Source organism: Micrasema longulum, unplaced genomic scaffold, assembly GCF_059751315.1.
Source record: "Micrasema longulum isolate JH-2025_06_02 unplaced genomic scaffold, ASM5975131v1 h1tg002402l, whole genome shotgun sequence".
Lineage (NCBI taxonomy): Eukaryota > Metazoa > Arthropoda > Insecta > Trichoptera > Brachycentridae > Micrasema > Micrasema longulum.
In genome coordinates this window covers 40,261-66,476 of record NW_028279550.1, presented here as the reverse complement: position 1 = coordinate 66,476, position 26,216 = coordinate 40,261, and the positions used below count along the sequence as shown (strand labels likewise).

Below are 26,216 nucleotides of genomic sequence, written 5' to 3'. Positions count from 1 at the left end.
ATTGTTGGTAGAAAAGAATGGTGAAATCATACCAGAAAGAAACAAATTTATCTAAGTAATAGCGACTATAATAGACTGTTAACTTGTATTACTGTAAGTCAGTTATAAATGCGAACTTGGGTTACTTTAAATTGTTTATTGGATAATTGCTTTCACCTTCTTCTTTAAAGTACGAAATATTATATAAATTAATCGTTTTATTTAAAACCTATAGTAACATTTAAAAAAATGGTCAAAAGCAACTCAAAATTACGTAGGTATGTAGTATCAATCTATTTTTAATATAAGAAATGTTTTAGGATCAATAAATGATTGTTCTTTATTAAAAATAAAATCATAGTTATAAATAATTCCAAAATTAGTCATATTATTTTATTTATTTATTAACGGACATTATCCATTTATACAATTTATAGGGTTTTAATACTACAATAAAAGAATAGTTAAATCATTTAAAAAAAAGAAAAGAAGCATTGACAAACATAAGGGGACATCGAGACAGTTCTTATGTAGTGCTCGTTTAAATCTTTGTAAAGTTAAACAAAAAAAAAATCAGATTTTGTCTTGAGTTAACAATACGACAAAAACGGGTCATTGGAGAATTAAGGTCATATTTTGTTCTATGATGATCGTTGAACAGTACTTCATTGTTTCTCAACCTACGAGTCGGAATATGGAATTTTAATTGTCCCAGTAATGATGGATCATCGATTATACCATTTAGTATGCCGACCATATATATGGAATCAATATTAGTTCTACGTTTTTGTAGACTTGAAATATTTAACATTGACTCTATATCAGCCAAAGAATAATTACCTCTCTCTAGTCCAAGCATCGACGCTACTTTTCTAAGCAAGCGATGTTGGACTGATTCAATGTGATTTATGTGATTCACATAGAATGGAGACCAGACCACGGAAGCACATTCTAAAAGAGGGCAAACAGTTGAGCAATAAAGAGTTTTGATTGTACGGACATTAAGTAAAATCAGAGGATATTCTGATAATGAAGCCAAGTAATTTCAGTGATTTATTTACTGCATTATCTATATGCTCGTACGTTGTATTTTATTTTATTTTATGTAATTGAAATAAGCGGCACTTAGTGCCTTTTACATGTAAGTGAAATAAGTAAAATATAGTATTTAAAATAAATTATTACTAAACAGTTATTTGCAAATTAAGGAGTCAAAAAAAAAACACGGTTTAAAAGTAACATTACTAATCATAAAAACACTTGAAAAATAAAATATTTGGTGAAAGAAATATTTTGAACCCGTAAAAAAAAGAGAAAAAAAAGGAGGCAACACATATTAATAAAATAAAAATTCAATGTGCTCTTATTACAATTATTGTATTGCATATGCAAAAACAGAAAAATTGTATTTAGCTCGAAGAGGATAAATAATGACTAAGACGGTCGCCTTTCGAAGGGTTCCAGCCTTAATTTATGTTAGGATACTCTAATTAAATGTGATTTTTCTCACGTTGACTGTAATTGGGCATCTTGGCCCGTTGTGGTGGAAAAATGCTCGACCGTAAATGTGTTATTAAGTACGATATTTTCAAATATCTGTTTATGTATAGTGAACATTATAATTTTAATAAAACATCCGAAGTGTTTTTACTTTAAAACTGGGCATTGAAGCTGTTGACAGCGGATTCTGTTGATAAAACAAAGCGACAAAATTAAAATAATTCATTTCAAATCAGTTTGTACTTAGTATAAATGATTGAATATGAAACGATTTATGATAATTCTCATTGTCCCTTTTTAGCGAGGTCCTTTTAAGTGATACATATTATTCCATCTCCTTTGGTATTATGGACGCCGGGACCAGACAGGATGTTGTATTCCTTATGTGGATGTCCATGGTGGAGTGAGAAGTATTCTTTTCTTTATTGGACATAAGTGAATCATGGCGTACTTCCGTCACAGTTCTAAACCGCAATTATCTCGACCGTCCAAGTTGTTATTATACCATACCTACATTTTTACATCGCTTCCTTCATCTAAAGTGCATTACCTCATTAAAAATATTTAGCGATAGTTTACACTCAGAAGGAATAGCTACAATTTTATTAATTTTGGGACATTGACAACAAATTCACAAGCGATACTCGCACAGATAAATACGAAACTGGGATAGTCATTCCTTATAACTGTCCATAACACTGGTCACATTTTGTCGTTTTTGAGTTATTTATTGATTTGCTATCGGAGTTTAATTAGCTATGCGTGTATCCAACTCTTTTCGCTACCTCAACTGGACGGTTGTAAATTAAATATCTACTCATGATTAAAATACTGTCTAAAATGCGGTTAAAAAATATTTTGTTCCTGATTATGTTGAATATTTTATTTGTAAAAACGATATGTGTTTTTTTTAAATACATTAAAATGTGATAAATAACTGTGTTTTTAAAAAAAATAATGTGTTTTCATTCAAACTGCTCATACTCTTAAAAAACAAAGGAGTCCACTTTTACCATTTTGAATTTAACAATTCAGAAGTTATAGCAATAAGCTATTTTATACGTAAATTCAATACCGTAGTCCACTTTCGTCATAAAAATGCATTTTTAAGTTTTTTTTTTTTTTTTTTTAATTAAAAGAAATATTTGCGTTCTTATGATTTACCCAAATATTTAATTTTAATGGGCAATTTCAACTAGTTGTAAATAACTCACTATTAGAAAATGGAATCTAGTTGGGATAGAGTGGGATTCGAACCACGGACCTTTGGTCCGTGAGTCCGAGACACTAGCCACAGGACCACAATCCGATCAAAGTTGAAATAAAAATCTGAAATCCACTTTGTTTTAACGCAAAAAACATAAATATTCCCAGATATGCTGTTTTAAGTTGTACTATTATTATTAAAATAATCATTATTTTACATTAAGGGTAATAATTATCTCATTTGGTTCAAAAGTTAAGATGTTTTGAAAATCGCACAATCACAAAATCTTAAAATTTTGTTCAACGGGACTCCTGCGATTTGTACTTTAAGGTACAGTTATTCATAAATGATGTATCAGAGAGGTAGTTAATAATTTTATATGCATATTAAGTTCTCTATAGCGAAAGCCATCTTCAGGAGAAATATTCAAAATTGGATTTGGTCTCGGGGAAGAAACCATTGCGGGAGACTATTCATTATTCATAATAATGTGGCCCACATAGTGCTACGTGTTGTTCAGATGTTGATACGTACCTAATTTATATTTATATAATAATTTATATTTTTGTATTTTTAAATTGCATGTGTGTATTCACTTCCCGTTATGTTGTATCCCAACTCAACAAGTCTCATTAAATTTGGGATACGTTACTATTTTATGTAAAATATGTGGGAACAGTGTAATAAACCAATACCGGGGTGTCCAAAGTTTTTCAACTTTGCAAATCCAAAAAGTTAAAGATGTTGAAACATTTTCTTTATTTATTGAGTAATTTTAGCAATTCACATAAAAATATAAGCGAATAAAACTTTTTCTCGGATAATTTTGAGTACATGAGTCACAAATCTTTTTGATATCATGCACATGGTGAATTGAATTCTTAAATACTCGTATATGAACGTAGTTATGCAGAAAACAGCCAGCCATAGAAAAGTGGAACTGAGATGATAGCACTTTTGTGAAAAGAATGAATAATAAAATCTACACAATAGTTGGAATGGTTTTTATATTGGCAAATGATAAATAATGCACGCATTCGTTTTTTTATAATGCAAAAAAGAATTTAACTATGTATTTGACCAGACAGATCTAATTTTGAAAGAAACCTCGCACAAACTCTGAATGTATGAGGTGACATTCATTTTTTTTATTTTTTTTTATTTATTTCCAGAAGGTGATTATTACAGTTTTTTGTATAAAAGTGGCCTGGCTGTTTTAAACAGAACATAGAATTGACCTTCCTGAATTCGATAACACCAGTATCTCATTTTTTCAAAATTGTGGACTGGCTGCTTTCTACATAATTACGTTCACATGTTGTGGCATCGAGCCTGTTTCTGCACTTAGACGTTGTTGCACCATAATTAGAAAATCCCACTCCGCATAAAATAAATTGTATAAAACGGAAGTAAAACTTGTTTTGACACATTGGTTTACTCTTTTAACAAACTCGTCCTGATATTATTTGATCTTTAAATTTTTGTTTCCAATCAGCGTCACTGATGAAATCAATCATATTTTCATAATCACTTGCGCTTAAGCCTACGTCATCTGTCTCGAAAAATGGATTCTGTACCCAGGAATCGTCCTTACTAGTTTGGGAAAATATTGCGAATGATTTGTTTTCGTGTGGAATTACTCGGATTATTAATTTTAATTATACTTAATTTGCGGAACACCTACTCAGGCTCCCCGGAACACTAGTGTTCTGCGGAAGATAATTTAAGATACCCTGGCCTATACTTATGTGTTAGTGCCTGTCGTTGAACCAAGTAAACATACAAATTTTGCTTGTGTAAGTACGCACGTTTGAATGATTAAATAAGAACTTTTTGCCCCGCAAAAAAGTTTATTAGAGGTTTGGATGGACTGTGCTGTTGTAATAAATTTATAAATAAAACCAAATAACTAAGTAAGTTCTATTGCATTTTTTTTCTGGTGTCTGTTCTTTCCGAACCTGTTGGCTATTGGATAAAGTTTCTGTTTAAATACATTCTACTTTTGGGGCCTCAACATTTTATTTTACAACCATCCACAATTTCTCTTTCTTCTCTAACTCATATAGTGTCCATGCGGCTCGACTGTGGAATCATCTCCCATCCACCATCAAAGATGTTACTACATTATCTCTGTTTAAATCACGTCTGAAGAAACATCTCCTTCTACTACTACTACCATCACGCCGTTTCTCCGTAGGGGTAGGCAGAGAGAATGGACCGCCACACACGTCTATCCTGGCATATATTCCTAGCTTTTTCCACATTCATACATCTTGTCATACATGGCCTTCGGTTCTGTCTGCTTTTGACAAGACCAGACTTAAGATTTTGGTTTATCTGATCATGCCACGTCTTCCTTGGTCGTCCTAGTCTCTCGTTGCCGTTTATTTTCGCCATATATACTTGTTTTACCATTCTTTCGTCGTCCATTCGTTCTACGTGACCAAACCATCTTTGAGACCCTTTCTTAATCTTGTCAATTATACTTTACTCAGATTTACACTCTCGCCTGATTTCATCATTCGTAACCCTGTCATACATTGATTTCCCACACATTCGTCTAAGAGATCGCATTTCAACCGCGTTCACTCGGCTTTCATCCTTCCTCTGCCAGTTTCATGTTTCACTTCCATACATAAGTGTTGGGACTAAAACTCCGTTGTGCACTGCCAGTTTAGCTTCGATTGACATATTTTTATTAGAAATTACTGTGCTTAGTGCTCCGTTCATTTTGTTGCCCGCATACGCTCTTCTTTCAACATCCTTTTCTACTCTTCCAGCTCTTGAAAACATGCTTCCCAGATAGACAAACTCTTCTACTTGCTCGAGACATACGTTGTTTACATATAATCTCCTTGCTCTTCCATAATCTCTCCTCCTTTCCTTTTTCCCATTGAGTAATAGTTTTGATTTAAAGTAATTTATAATTTATAATGTTTATTTCTATTTTTGTATATCTTTAGCTTTTTAATCTTTATTTTCTATTGAATACGTTCTGTAACTTGAATTATAAAAATATTTTTTCAAATTTTATTGGTTGGTTTGAAGAAATTGCCATTTGGCAATAAGCCCGCCAATGTACAAATAACATTATGTACAAAAAGTTAAATAAATACAAAAAACTCATTTTTTTACTATGTACATATTGATTATTTTGAATTTTTAATCAATTTCTAATTAAACAATAAATAAAATCAGTTGCTACTTTATTTGTTCTGCCAGATACGTATTGTCTATGTAGTATGTATAATTTAATTCTACCTTTATCATGATCAAGGCAACCCCCCACGTAAGCGAGGTGATCGGTTTTACGCTCGTTTAATTCCACTCCAGTTGAGGGTAACAAGATTATGTAATAGCATTATATAGACTAGTACCTTCTCAGATTTACTGTTTTACATTACGTAATATATGAATAGATTCGATTACACGTCAAATTCACTACCCTCCTGAGATTATTCCAAACCCTTATATAACATATTTTATATTCTATGAGTTAGTTACGCCATACTTTCTTATTTACGCTGGTATTTAGTCATAGAATTAAGAATAGTCCAGAAGGATCGTAGAATCATAAAAATACATCGGACTGTGTCCAATAATTCCCCCACTGTGCCTCACTTTCGCCGCGCGCATTCGTGAAGTCGCCGGGTAATGTTGCTTGATGGGAAAAAAATAATCATAACACAAATGTAAGGTAAAAAAAAAGCTATCTTTTAATTTCTCTAAAATTTTATTGTGCACGCGGAAACATTGATTCACACAACAGAGTAGATAAGTAAACGGTCATTTAATAGGAGTAATTGAATTAATGAACATAAAATATAAAACAAATTTTATTTGACATAAAACGGATATTTTTATATCATGTTAAATAATATTTGATGTTTTAAAGATAATGTCGTTCAAATGTCCCCCACGGCCTTGTTTAATCCAAGGTCTAATTTTCATAGGTTCTCTCATTAAATGAGCAAATTAGGATAAAAAAAATTACTACGAAAAATATTTATCCTTGCTATACAAAGTTATTATACGAATGAAAGTGATGCTAGTATCGCAATAAATCTGTTGTATTGTATAAATAAGAGCACAATAATAGAACTTATCACAAGGAAGACAATGACGCTGTTCTGTGGCCGGAGTTTGTGTGAAAGAGACAAAAACAAAAGAAGGAATTCGTTTAATCAGTCGGTTATTGGCAGTGAGCAGGAGTGCGCGCTAGTTATACGACCGGCGTATTTATGATTTTAAATTTATTTTGGTATAACAAATCGAAATTATGTTATAATTTTTATAAATTATAGAAAAGGAATTATTGAAGAGCATTTTATTTTGTTAACAAATGTCTGAACTTCAGAATATTCTGTTTTTTGCTTAAGGTAATACGATATTACACCACCGCGTTAAAGGAATTTTTGAGCTCAGCCTTTTTAGAGTTATGGATGAAGTATGCCTTCTGCATGTCATAATGGAGGGGATGACCGAGGGGACAAATTCTAGGGGACGCTCACGCCGAGAGTACCTGGAGGACCTATTAGAGGACGTGCGCTGCTCATCATATGTTGACTTTAAAAGAGCAGCACAAGACAGGGAGGAATGGAGGAGAAGAATGAAAGTAATTGCTGCCAGCCAATCCCAGGATTGAGACCAGAGAGGAAGATGCAGTCTTCCATAAAAATGGTCTCCGAGTTTCCCGTTGAGATGTCAACTCATGTGAATTCTTCTAAACCACATTGACATCTTGTACTTATCATCATCCCTCTATTCGCATCCGATGGTGCATAAGGCATTGTATTGTTTAACCACTTATCGTATCTATTAGAACAGGGTTTCCCAAACTAATATGTTCCACGGAACTTCAGCATTCCACGAAGCCTGAATAGGTGTTCCGTAAAAAATGGGAATAATTCTAAACGAAATCAACTCTTTAGTCGTATTTTCCCAAAACAAGAAAGGACGGTTCCTGGTTTTGGTACTTGTGAAATAACTCTTATTTTATCATAATACTCGTGACTCGTAGCTGCCTGTCACACCTTAGTTAAATTTCCTATTAGGTCACCGTTATCAACAGCGACTGTACCTAATTATCCTATTTTATCGAATGGCTGAAATTTCTTGGTGTCCGACTACTACTACCATCACGCCATTTCCCCGTAGGGGTAGGCAGAGAGATTGGACCGCCACATACGTCTATCCTGGCATACATTCCTAGCGTCTTACACATTCATACATCTTGTCACACACGCCCTTCGGTTCTGTCTGCTTTTGACATGACCAGACTTCAGATTTTGGTTTATCTGATCATGCCACGTCTTCCTCGGTCGTCGTCGTCTCACGTTACCGTTCATTTGACTTGTTATACTTTTCTTTCGTCGTTTATTCGTTCTACGTGACCAAACCATATCAGAGACCCTGTCTCAATCTTATCAATTATACTTGACTCAGATTTACACTCTCGCCTGATTTCATCATTCGTTACCCTGTCATACATTGATTTCCCACACATTCGTCTAAGAGATCGCATTTCAACCGCGTTCACTCGGCTTTTATCCTTCCTCTGCCAGTTCCATGTTTCATTTCCATACATAAGTGTTGGGACTAAAATTCCGTTGTGCACTGCCAGTTTAGCATATCGATTGACATATTTTTGTTAGCAATTACTGTGCTTAGTGCTCCGTTCATTTTGTTGCCCGCATTCGCTCTTCTTTCAACATCCTTTTCTACTCTTCCATCTCTTGACAACATGCTTCCCAGATCCAAAAATTCTTTTACTTGTTCGAGATATTCGTAGTTTACATTTATTATGCAGTCAGTAACCTCAATATCCCTTTCAAATACCATCACTTTTGAGTTACTTTCGTTCATCGCCAATTCGCTCTCCAGGCATACATCATACATTCTAGAGACTATTTGCTGCAAATCAGCCTTGCTGCTTGCTAACAGAACTGCATCATCAGCATACAACAAGCGGCTTACTGAAAAATAATCCATTTTTACTCCAATACCCATACATTCTTAGTGTCTGAGATCTAAATAATTAACCGAGAGACAAATGACCTATTAAGTGAGACCAAAGAAAATAACTTGTCCAAATAAAATAAGATTTGTCCAAGAAACTGAATCATAAAATATCATAAGCGTTACCCACCACGCAACTATGGATCAAGCCTTATCTTTCGCACACAATTGTTCCTAATCATCGTCATCCCCCTTTCCTCTGGCACTGCATTGGTAAACCAAAGCAGCTTGTTTCGATAATCTGTTACATGAAGGTAAGGTGTCAGTCTTACGCTTCGGGTGCATTTTTGGAACGATGAAATATTGCAGTTTAAAATACCTTTAAAAGCAATCTTTCACATCATGCTGCCGGGAATCGAACCCGGGCCTCAAGAATAGTAAAGGGCGAACGCGTCAACCACTACACAACGAGGCGGACTTATCTTCACTCGATTTTCTTATTCAGGATTTTTACCTGAGATCAGCCATCGAGTTGAAAACACTCGTGCAGGGTTCTAGTTTTATTTCGCACACAGAACTGTTCTTTTCATCCGTCTGGACACAGAGATAAATAATGTACATTAAAAAAATACACACTTCATCGTCTGACTGCTTTTTGCGCTAGATAATCGCGTATATATGACAATGGTTTTCTGTTTATGGTGAAAATCAATATTATTATTCTTTCAATCAGCGTTTCTGTTTTACAAGTTTAATGCAAAAGGTCCATTGAAGGTCTTGTGTCCTCTTTTCAGGTCCGCATATTGCAAAGACAATTATTTTCAGCTGTATTGAACGGTAAGTTTTTTTTCAAAAAATCTTTGTTTACAAAAAATTCGCGTTTTTTTTAGAACTTACATTTACTGCTTTTAATGTCCCTATTGCCATCAGAGCAACCTAAGTACATACAGTCAATTTTCCTGTCACCCTCAATCTAATTTTCCCGATTCTGATGGCGGAAGGGTATGTTAGTTCATTAGCTTGTTAGTAAACCGGAAGAAACTCCTATCAGGAGAATCAAAACCGTCACCACCTCTCCACCGGCCAAACCTATAAAGCCAAAAAGATAATCATTGTTCGTAAATTCGCTCTATTCTCAGCACACCCTGTTCAAGACGAAAACCTAGCGTCAACCTATTTAAAACCTGGCATCATCTTAGTCAAGACCTATCAACCAATCTATCAACCAACCAGTGCAAAAGGTCCATTTTTTGTTTGATTTCTTCCAGTATCTTCCCGTATTAACTCGTATCTTGTTATTCGGGGCGTTTGCTTACTTAGCATTTTGTCGCCGTAATGAATAGATGTTAATGTTAAAAACACAAATTGAAAATTTCTATAGTCGCTTAAATACGTTAGTCTAGCATTTTGCCCGCTAGTTTATAATATTTGCATACTCGTGTTTTCACGTGTTATTTAGACACACCAACGCTATTTGCGAGTTTACTACGTAGAATAAAGTAAATTTTAATCCACACAGCTCCGAATCAGCTATAAAAGTCACATTGCGCGTGTTTGTAATTAGAACCGTGTTTATTTACCTGTCAGTTTATTACCAAATAAATTAACTCTATCACAGACGTCTGGTTTCCATTTCTTTTGATGCCACCTAGGATCTTTATAGTCAGGATCATAGTGGCATGAGAACAAAGAAAAAAAATAGAATTTAATAACTCACCCTTATTAGCCCCCTTAGTTAGACCCTGTAAATTGTAATAAAACAATAAATATATTTCAAATAATATAATATTTTCTTAAAGTACACCACCGCCAACACATGTTTCAATAATTTGTCTTACTCTGTTCCATTGCAATATTGCGTATTGTATCTTTTTCAACTTATTTTTAAATGTACCTACACTTAAGATAATATTTAGTTTTATATAAATTACCCTTACACTGTATAATATTCACCAGTCTGAAGATGCCCGTTAGAGGGTGAAAGCGCTAATTGGTCAAAATAAATAAGTGGAAGTGTACCAAGTATTTTTTGAATTAATAACTTATATGGAAATATAAGTTATTACATCATTACAATGGAATTCCATCAAGAATTGTCAATAAATAATTTAAATGAAACATTACATACCTTTTTACCAAAGGTGGTTGATACTAATGGGACAATACAGTTAATTTACAGTTATTGTTTTTGTGGTTTTATTTATGTACAAAATTTAATTTCTATTTGTACTTTTGTGTTTCATTATTTTATATATATATATTCCTCTGTACGTGTGATGTCACTGAACTCCTCCTAAACGGCTTAACCGATGTACGTGCGGTTTTCAGAGAAATATAGATCTTTGCGCTGTGCGTGTTCCAAGATATAAAAATCTTCAATCTAATATGCAAAAAAGAAGCAAGGAGCATAAATATTTTAAAGTTTTATTCATCGATTTACCAGGGTTGCATTCGAGGAGAATGCATTTACAAAAAAATAGAAAGATGTTGTTTTTTGTGTATAAAAAAGTTTGTTTTTGAATGTTTACAAACAACATTTGTTTTTTGTGGATCTCAATCAGATTCTTTCCTTAAATTTCTTAAAATGTCTACGCATTTTTTTTACTGGATTTTTGGTAATACTACTATAATATTATATTCAATACATTAAAACAAATTGTATTCCTATATAAGTATACCCCTCTGTTGGTGAGAAGACCGGAGTTTGACGTTTGCGAAAATAATGTTTTATTTGAAAAAAATATTTATTTTATGTTTTGGAACCCAACCATAAACAAGTACCTAGGTACCTACTTATCAATGAAAAGTCTATTTCCAAGATAATAGCAGGCAAACCAGCGTTCGGGCAGGACAACGTCTGTCGGGTCCGCTAGTGTATTATATATATTTTTTTAAATGTGAAAAACCACCAGGGCGTTTCAAAAATATATTATTTTAATATTTCAAAAATACATTGTTAAGATTTACGACGGCAGTTCCATCACCTAAAACGTTTATTATTTTTTATTTTTTTCAGTCTTAATTTTATCGTTTAAAGTTGAATGTGTACTTCAGTGATAAAGGAGCCATTAGTTTTCTTATTCCTTGAAATTGCTTCACTTAAACCGGTTAAATTGCTTCGGGTATCTATTTCCGTCTCGATTTTCCTACATTATTATGTCTCCGTAAGCCCTAAGAGAATGTACGATGTACGTGATACGCGAATATATACAGAAAGCCTTCTGTTTGAATTTGAACGCCCTGGTGGGTTAATTACTTTGGGGAAATCGTTCAACCCTTATACTATTATTCGCTGTAACCGTTTAACCCACATACGGATTTTGTATTAAAATGCTGTCATAAATCGGAATAGCAATCACAACGATCCTTCGGTGTTTTATAAGTCTTTTATGGTCTAAAATCTAATTACGGCCTAACATAAATTGAGTTACCGACTTCCGTTTTTTGATCAAGTCAACATACTCGTAAATAATATTCCTTTTAGTATTTAAAAGTTTTATCCTTAAACAACAGAAACGTAATTATTATCGACGTCTTGTTTTCATAATAAAAAAAGATAGTATTTTCCCAGCTTTTGTGATGCTTTTTTGTGTAATAAAAACGTTTCTCGTTTGAACATGATTTTTAAAAGACTTTTGACACTTGCCAAGACGATATGCTTAACGATCGTCTGTATTTATCTACCGAGCGACTACAAAGCCGGCTTCTTTAACGTCTCGATACGTACACTCCGGAAAATAGTAAAACAGACTGAAAAATATAATAACTAATTATTTTTTTATAGTGGCAACTTTTTTACGCCTAGATACTCTTATATGTTGATTGGGCAAAATCTAGCGACATTATTTTTTGCATCTAGCCACTTGTTTAAGAAACTGACAGTTATGTCAGAATTTAATTCGACTTCAAAATTTACTCATTTCTCTCTTATATTTTGAATAGGCTTTTAAGAAAAAAAGTACCAACCTCAAAACGATTAAAAATTTAAACAAATCGTAATTAAAGGAAAAACTGCTCGGTGGAACAAAATTTTTGTCATTTTTAATGCGTAGATAAACGTATCGAGGGATTCTAGACCCGTCGATATAAACCGATGTACTTACATTAAAACTTAATGGTGGGCGATCGGTAGTGTATCTTAGTAGTCGGTCGGGAGAATTTTATCTTCAACTGTGACGTCATACTGAAGCTATGTCATTTTAGAGCGTAGATATGTGTACCGCGACGTGCGCTTCCCCTTGTTTCATATCGATGTACCTACCCAAAATTTGAAGGTCGGTAGTGGATCTTAGGAATCGCTAGAGCGAATTTATCTTTAACTATACCGTCAAGGTAAAGGTATGACGTCTTTATCTTCCTATCATAATCGAGGCCCTGAGGATGTTAAAGAGCTCGCCCGCTACCTAATAGCCCAATACTCTACGGATCTGTGCCTGGAGGGGGAGATTTAGCAAAACGTACACTCTCGCTTTCCACACTGTAGCCAGGCTTTTTATAGACCTGGTCTTGGAGGGCGAGATCTATTCACGGGGACCTGTCATACTAGATCTTCACAGGTTGCAGTGACGTTGAAACATCATTCCGAATGACCCAGTGCCTTACAAGTCACGGAGTATTCTATAAATATTTGAAAAAATCAATAAGGCCGAATCAGAAGGATGCATGTACTGCAATGAACCACAAGACGATGCAGAACACACGGTGTTTGATTGCGATAAATGGATTAAAAAAAAGAGATTAACTTATAACGGACCTGGACATACCCGAAAGACTGATTCCAGATAGTCTTGTAGAAACTATGATTAAAAAGGCGCAAAATTGGGCTCTAATAAAACTCTTTATGGAAAATATACTAGAGAAAAAAGAAAAAGATGAGATGTCACAAGCGGAAGTATAGACAAACTGCAGGCAGAGGTATGGCCGCGAGGCGGGAATCGGTCAGCAGAGAAGAAAAGGGGGGGTTTCGCCGGTGTGAGTCCGGCACTACTCAGGCTATCCGAGTGTCCATAATGGATTTCCCCCCATCTATTAGAAAAATGATCGCAGTGACGTCAGGAGCTTGAATAGCACTGACCTCCACCAGTAAGAATAAGAATTTGTGAAGGTGTATGTCGACATTTTCTTTGAACCGAGTACCCATGGAAAGCCAACCCGAAATAGCGGTTTTAAAAACTTAATTGATATTGAATATTTTAATCTAGGGTTGCATCTTTACATTTCCGACATAACACAATCATATAATTACGTCACAATCAACGTGGTCACGTGATAACTGAATCACGAGATCACGCCACTTCTATACAGAAGCCAGAAGCTTTAAGCGCTAATTCTCTTCAGTATAATAATACTTGTGTTATATTAGTAAATTGGTATAATTTTAAAGAGTAGAAAGTCTGGAGTCCACATGAAGTTTACAGTCAATGTCGTTTAAACAAGGTCAGATTTTAGTCAGGACTAAATACGAAGTATGAATATTTTTAGTTTTCCTCATCTACCCAGTTCGCGGATTAATTTAAGTGCTCCCCCGTATACCTCTTTCCCCACTAATCGTCGCATTGGGGAAACAAGGTTCTATGTAGATTCATAATTTTTCTGAGACATGAATAATTTTAATCGGGTTGTGGTCCCGTGGCTAGTGTCTTAGACTCACGGACCAAAGGTCCGTGGTTTGAATCCCACTCTACCCCAACTTGATTCCCATTTTCTAGTAATGAGTTATTTACAACTCGTTGAAAATGGCCCTCAAAATTAAATATTTGGATAAATCATAAAAACGAAAATATGTTTATTTTTTTAAAAATAAATAAATGAATGCTTAAAATGAAGACATTATTTTATCTGATATTTATTTTAAATATTTTTTTTAACTTTTTGTACATACTTTTAATTGTACATTGGCGGGCTTATTGCCAAATGGCAAGTTCTTCCAACCAACTAATAAAATAAAAGTTGTATTTATATAATTCAAGTTAAAACATATTCAATAGAAAATAGAGATAAAAAAGCTAAAGAAATATAAAAATAAAAAGAAATGTACATAAATTACATTAAATCAATACTATTACTCAATGGGGAAAAGGAAAAAAGTGGAAAGGAGGAGAGATTAAGGAAGAGGATGGAGATATTTCTTCAGACGTGATTTAAACAGAGATACTGTTGTAACATCTTTGACGGTGAATGGGAGATGATTCTTATATTTTTTTAATAAACTTAATAATAATTAAGGATTGTTTTCGTTTTTTTTTGAAATTTTGATGCAGATATAACAAATATTAAAATTTTAATTCCATAAAAGTTAGAAGAAAAAAAAAACATATTTTGTTTGGTAGAAAATTGTTTTCATTAACGCGCTGTCATGCCTATGTACGGTTTAGTCTTCTCATGCTAGGGAAATGGAAGTCCCAATATTTTATTTCATATATTTTTTTTTTTAGAAAACAAACAACAAAATAAACATGAAAAACATATAGAATATAAGAATATTCTAACATAAATTGTAAAAAAGTCCATGTATATTTTCCTCAGTGAATGATACAAATCATTATCATCATTCCTTTTCCGCACCTTATGGTGCATAGGGTACTGCATCGGTACACCAATCGCAGTATATCTTAATCATATTTTTTTGTTACATGAAGGTAAGATGATCAATCTTATGCTTCAGGTACCAGTCCAGGGACAATAAAATATTCTGGTGTGAAAACACCCTTTTAAATAAATATTTTGCATCAACCATGTCGGGAATCGAACCCGAGACCTCTTACGCTGATCATTACACCACGAGGCCGACAAATAATACATCAGTGGTAGCCAACCCCCGGGTCGCGGGCCGGTACTGGTCCGCGAATCAAATGGTACCGGGCCGCCCAAAGCTCTGCTTTAAAAAATACGTAAAAAATCTACCACCATAGCACATAAATCCATGTTGCCATTTCTGACATTGCGGTGCAATCAAAACAAAACAACGGAATAAACTGGATATAAGCAACACGCTTCGGGTGTTATTGTCTCCTATTACCCCCAGATAGAACCGTCTCGTTGCAAAGAAACAAGCTAAGAATTCTTATTAATTTAAAGAACTAGTGAGTCAATAAAATGTTAAATATTTTTATCTTAATTTTTTGGTGTAACTGTATTTTATTTTTAAGGCATGTTTAATTACAATTAAATAACAAATATTGAATAACAATCTAAAATATAAACAATCAACGTCCCTCCCTTAGCGGGCCGCGATAAAATTAATAAACGTTGACCGGTACTGATATAAATTATTAATTTATTTCAATATACACCCACAAATAAAACAAAATTATCGATACAAAACTTGCCGGATCCAATGAATAAAATGAAATACATCAGGTAAATCAAAAAATAATCATTACTGATGAATACAGTTATACTAACTAGTAAAATGAGAATAAAGAGAGAGAGAAAAAAAAGAAAGAAGATCAATTGACAAGTTAAAAATATATATTATTTTTTTTAAACGAATTACGAGTAAATCAAAATTTTGTAAAAATACCAAAACATATTAATGAACCTATAACTGAGTATTTTAATAAATATTTATCTTTAATATATAATTCTTCTGTCCGTGTGTATGTCACTGAACTCCTCCTAAACGGCTCGACCGATTTTGATTTTTTTTTGTGTGTTTGAGTGGGTCCCTGGCCCCTGGATGGTTTAGATTCACAATTGGACCCAGTAGGTGGAAAATACGAATATTAAATAAACGTTTACCAAACCAGCTAATAGCAGACAAGCCAATGTTCGGGAAGGACAACGACTGTCAGATCCTCTAGTTTTTATACAAATATAGATAGTAAATATGATAATATTTTTAATGTAATAATTTTGAGGTAAATGTAGATTTCTATCTTTCCTTCTATAAAATGTTCTTAATCTATGTTGTAATATATTAATAACTTCAAGGGGGTTCAATCCAGTTCTTGTCTACATCAATTTGAATAGGCTCAAAATATAGTTGATAATAATGACATTTAGTCTTCTGCATTTAATTAAACAATCAATATTAATAAATAAATATAGACTAAAAATCCAAGAAGCTCGTAAATTACCGAAAATAAAATTTTATAATTTTTGACTGCCCCGTTCAAGACTGAAAGCACTTCAGAGTCAGCAAATTTGTTAATAAAGTTATCGGTATACGTATCCCACAAGTCAAGTATGCAGGCAAAGAATACTCCTAAAAAAAAGAAACAATACTTTACGTGGTGTTTGGACTTTTTGTGTGGAATATGGAGCGGAAAATTAATGCCAAAAAGAACATCTGATGTAATACTACATAGGTAAGCAAAGTTATACTATATGGTATCAATACATACCTCTCGGTTGTCTCAAGTCAAAGCGTAGTTTAATCCGGAAGCCACATGATGAGAAATAGCGGTGAAGATAGGCGTATTTGCAGCAAATCTAAAATAGATGCTACCATCACTAATGTCATTATTTGTTATGCACGGGTTATGGTTCGAATCAAGGTAACACGTTACATATATGCAGCTCGTGCAACTTATAAATAAATTATATAAATATCGAAATAAACTATACAATCACGCATACTGTATGTTTAATTCAAATATACTTCTAGTTAGTTAATTTTAGGTAATTTTATATCAATAACGCAATACATTGTATTTGATTTAAATTATTTATTGACAATTCTTTATTGAATTCCATTGTAATGATGTAATAACTTATATTTACAAATAAGTTACCAATTAAAAATAATCGAAAAATGCGAAAACATAATCCATAATTCTTCACGTCATCATATTTCTCACAATATGTCAACATTTGAATTGTTAATTCATAGATTATTAAATGCACCAATGTCAGCAAAAAATTATAAAAAATAACTTAATATTATTAAAACATTAGCACGTAACAATGACTACAAAGAATCCCTTGTTAATAATTTAATACGTAAAAAACAAAAGAAAAATACAATGTCTCAATCATGTGCACGACTTACTTCTATCGATAATAATAAAAAAAAAGTGGGTAAAATTAAATCATATTGGAAATACTAGCAATAAAATAAAACAAGTGTTACAAAAAAAATCTTTTAGTTTCGTTTTATAATAAAAAAAAACCTTTGGGCCAAACATGAATTCATAGTAAAGGTCGGGTCAACAAATTGCAAAAAAGCGGAATATATGAATTAACATGTAATTGTCCTGGTTTATACATTATAGGGCAAAGCAGGAGAGCAATTAAATAAAGACTGAAAGAACATTTAGCTTCACATAGATTAAATAACGATATATCAAACTATGCATCACATTTAAATGAGTTAAAACATAATTTTGACGAATCAAAAGACATACAAATTTTACATGTAGGACGTAAAAGTCCAAAGTTAGATAGATTAGACATTTTATAGATAGATTAGAAATTACAAATTATAGATTACAAATTTATTTGACATAAAACGGATATTTTTATATCATGTTCGATAATATTTGATGTTTTAAAGATCTTGTCGTATAAATGTCTCCCACGGCGTTGTTCAATCCGAGGTCTAATTTTCATTAGTTCTTTCATTGGATGAGCAAAGTAGGGTAAAATAAAATTCTACCCTTGCAACACTAACGAAATTTCCATTTTGTTTCTTTGACAATCTGACAGATGGAAAACTAATTAAATTTTTAAGTAATGCATTTGTTATATTCACATTCATTTACAAATTACAGATGAAATGTGATCGTATCCTGTTTCTTTAAGATCCTAGCAGTATTTTTAAACTTTAAAAGGACACAACACGGCATAGTTGAATTCAAATCAGGAGTTGCGTACTGAGCGACGTCTACAATGAAACTAATTGGTCAAAACTTAAACCTTCTCATTTATGAGTAGTTGAGTCGCCTTCTGTTTGATTAGCATATGCGGTTTCTGGACTATTCTTAATTCTATGGCAAAATGCTTTATTTCAACTTATTCGTTGGAATATGTTTTATCATCCCCCTTAAGAAAAAGTCACTTTTAATTTGAATATTCTCATTCAAAGCGTAAAATTTTGTTATTTAAGAGGAAAAAGTCACTAACGTTCTTAGTTTTTGATGAAAATTTTTCTGAAAAACAGTGGTGGGACTTTTAATAAAATCTCACTAAGAATAAATCACCAAAGGCAGATAGAATTTACTGCCTGTTTAGGCAAATTTTTATATTTTTGTTGACAGTTTTCTTCCTAAAAAAACATTTTGTTAATGTTTAGGTAATTGTACAATAAAACATAAAAAAATTAAAATGTTTAAAAAAATCTTTCTTAATAGGTACATATTTTCAACCACAAAATTTCATCATTATTTGTAATATGTATTTTCTTCATGTAAATAACTCTTTTAGTTTGCATTGTCCAGATTATAAACAAGCAAAAGTCACTTTACTGAATTTTAGCCACTTCGCCACGTCAAAAACCCTCCAGATATATGAAAATGTATCTGAAAGAAAAAATTACCACTGGAATTAAAAAAAAAAGACACGAAAAAATTGTGTTGTATACACAAAACTTCTCAAACAAAAAAAAGATTTTTCTTTGTCTCCAAATATATGAATCGCGATTTCTCAAAATGGTATTTTATATGAACGGCGACGATAAATATATACCTTATTGTTGGTTATATTCAAAGCATTTTCATATATTTTAATAATGTTTTCAGAAATATATCTCTATTTGAAAACGTAGTTACCATTTGTTAACTACAAAGTTTACTTATAAAAAAGATATACCAAAAAAATGTTTACATTATTTTTTATTAGAACTTCCCAGAAAATGTGATCGATACGGATTTGAGAAAAGTAAAAGTAGTCACGCCATAGTGTGTCTGAGTACTTATTAATTTGTTTTTCGGCATGCAACTTCCTCGCTTTTAACACAGCCATACAACTCGGGGTTAGGTTTTATTTCATGTCAAATGATCCACAAAAAAACGATTTTTTGTTCTAACCTAAACACGTTTTAATAACGGACGCCTAATCGTGAAATTTATAACTAGTGGCCGACGGAAACAACATTTTCAGCCGAAATCAAAACCACAACTGAAATTCGACTCCTGTTCTAGTTTTGATTGAAACCGAAACTTATTAAAAAAATTATTAACATATTACAGCAGACATGAAGAACATTTTGCATAAGGGAATATAAAAGTCTAGGCATCCACAGGGCTTATGACCTGTTATTGTCTGGTTTAAGTAGCTACTTAACACACTGTGTAACATTCACCATTCTGCCTATGTTTAAACATCTACATTCCTTCGGCTCTTCTATCTGTTGACGTTTGTGAAGTAAAGGGCTAAAACTTTTATTGTTGCGGGTGAGATTCATTTGATTGAATTATTTCACCTACATACTAGGCAATGCCTGAAAATACTTCTTCTTGGACCAGGTGGATTCATGGACAATATTTTGAGTTTGTCCAAATTTTCGTAGACATGGACTAGAGTCAACCCCTAGGGAGCTGTTACAATTAATATTATATTTAAATTAGTTAAAAGTCTTACTAATATTTAAATCATTAAGTTTGTCGTCAAAATTTTACTAAAAGTTATTAAATATTTCTAAATAACCACTTACCGACTTTTCTATGTCTAGCGGCTTCGAGACGTAACTGTCTCTTCGTCAGGACACTTATTAAAGCGATATGCAAAGCCCACTATACACCTTCACCATAGTTGTTGCATAAAAATATAAAATTAACACGACTTTAAGAAGCAAATACATCGATTAGGATGAACATGCACTGATTAGATTATAAAAATATTTAATGTTGTTTGAGAACGGGGAGTTTGGGTACGTCTCGAAACCGATAGACATTAAAAAGTCGGTAAGTGGATGTATACAAATATATAAAATACCATTTAGCAAGTCTAAAGTCACTTAAAATCGCCCAAAATTAGGCGTTTTTATTGTTAAACCTTACGAGTTCATTAAAATATGTTAAACAAGATACGCAATTAAATGAAAGGCATAAATTTAATAGTTCATTTTTTATGTCATACATATAACAGTTCTTCAGTGTGCGCTATAGGAACTTAAACTAACTAACTATAAAGGAATTACAAAAATATAAATATGAAAGACCTTAAAACCCATGAGAACTTAAGAGTCATGAGCCATAAGATGCCCCCAAGTACAGCCGAACGTAATCCGACACATCCCGGCCGAAATCGAAACTTTGGTTGGTCACCAATCGTTTTGTTTCTTCTTTTATTTACTGTGTCAACATTGCGGAGAAACGCAAATATTTTGCTGTTACATAAATACAAGTATTTATTATTGTAATGTATACAAAATTACATATGAATTATTTTCATCTCCTAAATTAAATTGTGTTAAGTTTGGACTTTAAACACAATAATCTAAGTAATATGTATTAACATATATATTAGATACATTTATATAATATTATTATGTCATAGACACATAAAATAAATTATCCAACTATATATATAAGCCTAAATTAAAAAATGAAAAAAACAAATTATCTTATAAAAAACGAATAAAAATGCTTATGAAACAATTATATACAGAGTAAAGATTTTTTCATAGAAACAACCTACGGTTTTTCTTCAAGTAAAATAATTATTTTCGTTTTTATGATAAACCGAATATTTAAATTTGAATGTAATATTTGTGAAGTTATGGCATTATATGGTATAGTGAAGTTACTAAAATCAACAAATGGAAGAATTTAAGAAATATGGATCTCCAAACATAGGCAAAATGGTGAATGATACACAGTGTGTAAAGTGGCCACTTAAACCAGCCAATGGCAGGTCATGATGCCTGTAAATGCCTAGACTTCCATATTTCCTTTATTAAAGTATTCTGCATCCCTGTTGTAATTTTTAGTCATAAACTTTTTAGTGATTTAAATAATATTGATTGATTTGGTGTTTATTTTGTAGAACTCCATATTTAAACATATAATATTAATTAAAATAATCTTAATTATAATATTAATTAAACTGATAATATTAAGTACCTTGAATTATATAACTATTTATTTATTTATTCATATTTTACTCTTACAAACTTAAGCAATAATAAAAATAATGTGACCTCACTGGGGTTACCCGTGCCGAGGACACTTAACAATAAACTTTTTTGAAATGTTTTTACATTTGAGAATAAACAAAGAAGACTAACTTAATAAACAGAGATAATAAACAAAATATTCAGACTGTTTTAAAAACTAGGTATATATGTACATCTATATTATTTATATTACAAAACGCACAATGAAAATAACAAAAACCTATATAAAGACATTCAATTCATCTAATCCTCACATTCGTTTGAAAATGCCCTAACAAGGCGAAATAATTGTCACGAAATTTTTGCTTTTATATTTGTAAAAATAAAATAAAGTGTTTAGTAGACTCAAATCAGTGTTTGATTTCTAATATTATAAATTTAAAAAATCTTACAAAAATATGTTGATGAAAAGTAAATCTAAGAAATTGCGCGTTAAAACTTATAACTGAAAGCCCATTTTCTGAAATATTTTCACGAATTTCCACGTCACGTTTTATGGAACACGGTCTAATGAAGATGTATTGCTCCAGCGCGCAGTGCTAGCAATAATTAATCCCGAGCATATTTTAACGATTTTCCCACACTATTCTTGGGCTCAAAACGAGCGCTTAACTTTGCTTTAAGGCACAGTCGAAAAATTAAATTCTACACCGAAAATAATCAGTTAGTCATCAGATTTTTTAACGAATTTTATTTTAGTTCGTAATCAATATAAGCAGTTAATCATTTGACTCCTTGACTAATTGATTACAAATTATTCTGTATTATTACATTTTTGTTAAAAATTCGGCTTTTGTTTGTATTTACATTGAAACAAAACAAAATAAAAGAAATGTTAACTATCTTAGTTGGTAGTACGTTAAAATCTGTTACAAATTTTATTGTACGACGTTAAACGCTTGTCAATTAGAAAATTTATCAGGACCCCGAAAACAATGGAAAATTTACTTAACTGTTTTTAGTTGCCCATAAAGTAAAATCGAATTTTATTTAAAAGGGTGTTCATACACTAGAATATTTTAAAGTCTCTGGACTGGCACCTGAAACGTACGACCGATCATCTTACCTTCATGCAACAAAAATGATCAAGTACTACCCTGTTTTGGTAACGTATAAGTTTGAAAGCACCACAAATAATTATATGAACCATAAGTGTGAGTCAAGGCTCTATTCACCAGGGGTGCTATTTTCAACCACTCCCGTGGCACGAGAAAACAGTTTTTTTCGTGTATTTTGTATGTAAATACACGAGGTAATACGGCCACGAGAGCGTTTAGAATACCAGCCCGGGGGCGTGCGGTGAGGTTTTCGATTAGGAAAGCAGTCACTTGGTACTAGAATACATAGGTAAAATTTGTGCCTGCTACTAAAACAAAAATTCAAATGAAGTGCTTTGAAATAAACTAGAAACTAATTCCATGTCATAACTTTAGCATAGGTAAAAGACTTATATTTCATATTTTTACATTATAATATCATCGTGTCAACCGATTAAAGTGCTAAATTTGTTATATTACTGTCATAATACATGGAAAATACGCCTGGATTTGTTTGTAAGAATTGGTTCCACAGATACTAAAGACCTCCATTTGCGCATGCGCGGACTTGTGAAACTTTGTACTGGTGGACCGCCTTAAAGGAGCTAAAACGCTTACGCAGTTCCATATTGGCGGCCTCCGTGGTGTAGTGGTCAAGACGCTTGACTCACGCACGGAAGGTTCCGGGTTCGATTCCCGGTGAGAACACAAAAATTAAAAGTGTGATTTTTCTCAAGCCTGGGTGCTCTGTGATGTAATTCACCACTGTAATTAGGCCTCCTGGCCTGTTGTGGTGCAAAAAAAAATGTTAAAAAAAATTGTTAAAATACCAGAATCAGACAGAGCGCAGTATATTTTATACCAGTCCGGGCTTAACGGCGCAGTCAAAAGGTCGTGTAAGGGATTATCGCAATGTTTTAGAAGTTTTTAATAAACGAACATCGAACATATCTCAGATCGCTACGATTAAAACAACAAACCAATAACAACATATTTATTTCTTCATTTTTAAATCGGGTTGTGGTCCCGTGGCTAGTGTCTCGGACTCGTGGATTAAATGCCCGTAGTTCGAATCCCACTCTACCCAAACTTAATTCCTATTTTCTAATTGTGAGTTATTTACAACTCGTTGAAAATTGCCCTCAAAATGAAATGTTTGGGCAAATCATAAGAGATCAAATATTTCCTTTAAAAATACAATAAAAAAAATAGTTATTTGATAGATTAGTTAACTTATAGAAGATTTTATTAATTTTAAAAAAAATAGACGCTTATTGTGTAGAGGTCAAACGTTTAGAGGAGAATTGTTTTTTTTTTTTAAAAAGTTTTTTTTTATTTTTTACTTATTTATTTTATTTGTTTATTTTTCCATGCATATATTAATTGACATAGAAATATAATTAAAAAAATACACATTAGAAAAATATAGCTTTAAATTAATCTATAAAATGAATGGGAAAAAATGCCCACAAAGACTACAGCGTCTGAGCGTGGGCCATTCCTATTTTAATTATTAAAAAGTTTATAGCACATATCATTGGTTCCATCCAATCTACGGAGGACCGCGTATGCTATTCACATATTGCAAAATTATCATTTTTTCTATACGCGAGGGCACCCTGTTGGCTAGAATGCTCAGTGTTGCCCGACATATCCGTGTCTCATGTCTCGTGTCGTATTGTGCAGAAGGCGACATATGTGTATGTACAGATAATGATTAGTGGCATTGGTATCCTTCCAGATAACCTCTCCCGTGAAGTTCATTGCCACCGTTCTAGTGGTTTCTATGGTCACCACTTGTGGACTACAGAAGGTTGAGGACACCCATCGCGTGCTTCGGATTACGGATTAGAGACTTTTCACGGTAAGTACCGACTACATTCAACTAGAATTATTGCCATTGTGGTAAACTACAGTGTCAGCTAAATACGATTGATTTACAACATGTTTATGTATTTTTAAAAAAAGATGCGCATTTTGTTAACAATCCTATTCAGTGATTTAAGTTTACAGTTTACAAAAAAAATAAAAAATTATTAATAAATTTCATAAAAGGTACATGTTTTAAAAAAATTCTATACATATCTAGTAAATGTTATCACTGTAACTCTCCAAAAAAGAGACCAACTCTTGTATTTGGAGAGTGACTTACACTGTTGTAGGTGTTTTTTTATAAGAGTTTATATAATTTTAAATACAAGTACATGAGAAAATAATAAAAACATAGGATATATAAAGAAAAAAAACATAAAACAATAGTACATTCATACTAATTAAAATTTAATGTAGTTTTTACGCGTGTTCATAAAATTTCTTTAGATTTACTTTAAATTTATTTATTGATATTTTTAATAGTTTTAAGTTCATTGGGAAGATTATTTAAAAAAAATTACACCTTTGAAGACAAAGCTATTTTGACCATGACTTGTGTGGAATTTAGAAATTTTTATCTTATGTTGGCATCTGAGTGACTAATTTATCTCAAATTCTTTTATATTTTCTTTTTTATAAATTTGTATAATATAATTTATTTTATAAAGAGTGTCTACTGTATGAACCTTAAATATTTTATATAGACTTTCCGTATTGAATGTTTAGGGTTTCTTTAAAATTACTTTAATCATTAATCATTGTACTATTTTAAGAGGGTTTAATATATTGGCATATGAACCACCTCACCCTACAATACCATATTGTAACAAAGATTGTACAATTGAGTAATAAGCTTTTTATGAATTATCGATTTTTAAAATGTTCCTTAATCTAATAATAATGTATATACATTTTCTAATTCGTTTAACTTGTTCACTAATATGGTCTTTTCATTTTAAGTTTTGGACTATGTTTACACCAAGATATTTAATTTTATCTGTTGTGTCAAGTACTGGCCATGTAAGATCGCAGTTAGTTTTGTTGCAATTGCTTTGGTATATAATTTTTTTTACTACTGAATTTAAATTTGTTTTGTTAATAAAAAATGAGATGATTTTTTTATTTTCCGTATTTAAAGATAATTTAAAGATATATTTTTGTCAAGATATATTTTTGTCAAACCATAATTTCAATTTATTTATAACGTCATTGGCTACTAAATTTAGTGAGTTCCAGTTAACTCCCTAAACTAAAACAACCGTATATCGGCATATGGTATTATCTTCAAATTAAAATTTTGACAAAATATGTCATTGACATAGAAAATATAAAAAAAAAAAAATATTTCATTAATTTTAAACATTGGATATTCTTGTTTTGTTTAAAAAGTCATGTTTAAAATTACTAATACTCCCCTTAAAAAAAAATAGGTACTCATTATACTCTTCGGTTTGTTACTTATCAAGTTATTTACTCAAAACAGAATTAAAAATAGAAACATTATCATTATCTGCTTAATAACTATTTTTTGTTTATTAAAAAAATAACCCAAACAACATAGTTATCCAAAAAAAGTTCTTGAAGGAATTACCATGAATTACCTAAA

General features: G+C 32.1%; 1 long non-coding RNA gene across 1 annotated transcript in view; it reads left to right on the top strand.

Moving 5' to 3' along the window:
* Window positions 1-24,960, top strand: part of LOC148272274 (uncharacterized) — a 40,213-nt gene extending 15,253 nt beyond the window's left edge. The window contains exon 2 of the long non-coding RNA XR_015824885.1: window positions 24,480-24,960. This is a non-coding gene — a long non-coding RNA (uncharacterized LOC148272274). The remainder of the gene's footprint in view (window positions 1-24,479) is intronic.
* Window positions 24,961-26,216: the final 1,256 nt, after the last annotated feature.